The following is a 3658-nucleotide window of genomic DNA, read 5'->3' as shown; positions in this document are numbered from 1 at the left end:
ACTAGAAAATTCGGTAAGTACTTAGGATTCCTTATAGGTTTTTCTAATCCCTCAAAGAAAGACTTCCAGTATATAATTGATCATCTAAACAATAGACTAAAAGGGTGAAAAATCAACTTCCTTAACATAGCAGGAAGGACCACTCTCATTAAGTCAACCCTGGCTGCAATCTCCAATCATGTTATGCAAATCTACAACCTCCCCAAGCTACTATTAATAACATTGATAAAATCCAAAGGAACTTCCTATAGGGGAGCACCTCCGGAAAAAAGAAAATACCATTTGATAAATTGGAACACTGCCATAAAGCAAAAGAAGGATGGGGGGTTGGGACTATACAAAACAAATTGGAAAAACCAATCCTTTAGCGCTAGCCTAGCTTGGAGATATTAAAAAAATCATAAATCCCTTTGGAGTAGGGTACTTCACAACATATATAATAGTGGGAACCCCCAACAAAGCTGGAATCTCCAAGATAAAAATGGCTCCTATATCTGGAAAAATATTGTCTAGGGCACAAGCATTTGTAAACAAGGTATTCATTAGGAAATTAGAAACGGGCAATCAATTAAAATCTGGCATGACGCCTGTCTAGGTAATAAGGAAACGTTAAGAACCCAAATCCAAGAGCCCTTAATGAGTCATGAACAACATCAACCGTTAGCAGATATTATTGAAAATAACTCTTATAACCTTAATAATTTATCATTCCAGCTTCCAATCGAGGTTAAGAACAAAATCACTAGCACTTTATACATCAAGCAATTTCAACCTATTGAAGATAAATATAGCTGGGGCAAAAGTACCAATGGGACTTTTACTATCAAATCAGCTTATGAAATGCTCAAAGGGGGAGAGTAGGGGGACACAAAAGATTACAAATGGCTATGGAAAATTAAAACCCTCAACAAAATAAGATTCTTCCTATGGACGGCTATTCATAATAAACTCCCCACATCACAAATGCTCTTCAACAGGAACATCACAAACTCTCTGACCTGCAACATTTGTAGCACTAAGAATGAAAATATAATGCATATGTTCTTTAGGTGTAAGTACTCCAAAACAATCTGGGATCAAGCTGGTTTCAAGCTTCTCCCCCCCACTCCAGAACTGCCAGACCAATACACCCTACATAACTGGTTAAAAGCCCAAAGTAGCTCGAATACTAGGTTCAATGAATATCTCGTTTGGTCTGATATCCTTCCCTTTATCCTCTGGCACATTTGGCTGCATAGAAATGAGACGATATTCAACAATAACAAACCTCTTCTCCTAAAAAACATAGTTAACAAAGCCATGGAATACAAACTCCTGGCCACAAACCAAAAACGACCTTCCATAATTAGAGACACCATTCTCATTAAATGGAAACTGCCGGAACAAAACATCTGTAAACTCAATATGGATGGATCATGTTTTGGAAATTCAGGAAAAGGTGGCCAGAAGGGGCAAATGGAGAATGGGTTTTTGGGTACAGCATGAGTATTTCACATGCAACTAATATTTTATGGAAACATTAGCACTACTGCATGGTCTGAAATTAGCCATAGAGAACAACTACCTCCCTCTCACTATTGAAACGGATTGTAAGGAACTCATTAATCTAATTGATAATAAGAACTGTGCCTATAACCTAATTGATGATTGTAGATGCCTATTGAGTAGAGCAGGGGATCCGCCACTACAGCTCTACAGAGAGGCTAACCAAGCGGCTGATTCAATGGCGAAGAATGGAAGCAGCTTACCAACCATTGGAAGCTTACAGACTTATCTAATTCCTCCTACTTTTGTTGTTTCTATTTTGGAAAGGGACAAGCTAGGGAACTACGTGTCCTAGAACAGTTCCCATATGTAATGAACTATGTAATGACTCTTAGTATGTGTTTTTATATATGTCTTCATTACCAAAAAAAATAAAAGTAAAATTAACTATTGATATTTTCATGCATATCTAGTAGAACTGATATTGTCACCAATTATCAGGAACGATAATATTAACGTCTTTCAATATTTCATTCATCGCTTCCCAGAATTCACCGTTGTTATTTGTCTGATAATCTGCTTTGTAGCCTTGCTCCATTCCAGTCAAAGGTAGACCACATGCTTCTTGTTCCAAGGTATTCAAAGTTGTATTTGCATCTGTCGTAAGTATGGACATCATATTATTTTGGTTCTCCATGGTAACTTGAATTCCGTCTCCGCTCAAACAATCATATGGCGCATATTCTGCATGCAACATTATTTTTTCAGTAAACTCATTGTGAATCTCATTCCCTTGACTAATTTTCACCGGTTGCGTTGTGCAGTAGTCATCAGGTCCATGCAACACAGCTTTGATCACGTTGGCAACATCTTGTTCCTCCATATTTACCCCATGATTTTTCTCTGATCTTGTATTCTTCTTGATTCGGCACGCTACAATATCCTCTTTAGGAATGTAGTTTTCTCCGAAGAAATCATCCCCGATGAAATATTCTTTCATCAGCCAAATTTTATTGTTCTCTCCTTCTTTAGTACTACTTTGAAACTCGAAACTTCTTCTAAACCCAACCACAGTTCACTTACCATTCTTGATAGGAAAACGTTTGGTTTAACTTTCTATGTCTCGTTGGCGCAAGTTCGACGAACCCTTGTATGTTCACTCTTCTGTTTCTTCAACCGAGTAAAAAAATGGCGAACCTTCTCTTCGGGATGATCAGAATTAGCTCCAAATATCTCCCATGATGGTTGGTCTCCATAGATATCGGCAAGTTGGAAATTAGGGCATTCACTCGATCGGCAAAGGCTCGCCCTTTAGGAACCTTTTAAGAAAGTTGATCAACTCTGCTTCAGTTGGGTGAAACCGAACACCGATGATACACCCACGTCGTACTGGTAACATCGACATAGCGACGGCGTAGTGACAAGTAATTGCCGCAACACAGAAAACCCTTCAACAACGACAATCAAGAGTACTACTATTATATTCTCTCAAGTTGAAGACAAGAATTATGAAAGTAAACCCTAAACGAATGGCTTTGAAAGCTAATTAACGTGAATGCGTAGTGGACTATTTATAGATATGTAAATTCCAACAGAGAAAATTTAGGAAACAAATTTATAGAGGGAAAAAAGTGTTAATCTTGGGGGAAGGTTACGCGAGCTTGGGACTCAAGTTACTTCCTTTCGTAATTTTTACAATGCCCTAGTCTTACAACTGGACTAACTTAACAGATTTAAACAGGTGATATTAGTTTCCTTATTTTATTTCGTTGCCTTTTAATTTTTATTTTTTACAATTTATTTACTTTTTCTAACTCCATTCATCCAATAGGAAATTTCTAGTCAGTAGTTTTTTAACAAAAGAAAAGAAATTAAGAGTAATTAACGTACTTCTCTCTTTCTGATTCACAAGTTTTTACTTTAACTTAATTCCATTAATGCGTCAAATATGAAATTTCTAAATTAACAAATTTTTTCACAATAAATGGAAAAGATAGTTAATTTACCCCATAAACCAAAGAAAAGGAAAATGTGTCGTTTGTCAGCTTAAATCAGATCACGAGCTAGCTCTAAATTTCAGAACGTAGCATCTTGCATATATAAACTTCTTGAAACAGCCTTTTCTTGGAAAACTTGATTCAACAAATAACATACCTTCTCCATAAAAAAGTTG

The 3658-nt window shown here is 36.7% G+C and overlaps 1 pseudogene; it reads right to left on the bottom strand.

Moving 5' to 3' along the window:
- Window positions 1–1972: 1972 nt before the first annotated feature.
- Window positions 1973–2890, bottom strand: LOC104225204 (NAC transcription factor 32-like; annotated as a pseudogene).
- Between the last annotated feature and the right edge of the window lie 768 nt (window positions 2891–3658).

This window comes from Nicotiana sylvestris, chromosome 3 (genome assembly GCF_000393655.2).
Source record: "Nicotiana sylvestris chromosome 3, ASM39365v2, whole genome shotgun sequence".
NCBI classification, from domain to species: domain Eukaryota; kingdom Viridiplantae; phylum Streptophyta; class Magnoliopsida; order Solanales; family Solanaceae; genus Nicotiana; species Nicotiana sylvestris.
The sequence above is the reverse complement of the archived record's forward strand: the minus strand, read 5'-3'. Positions and strand labels throughout refer to the sequence as shown.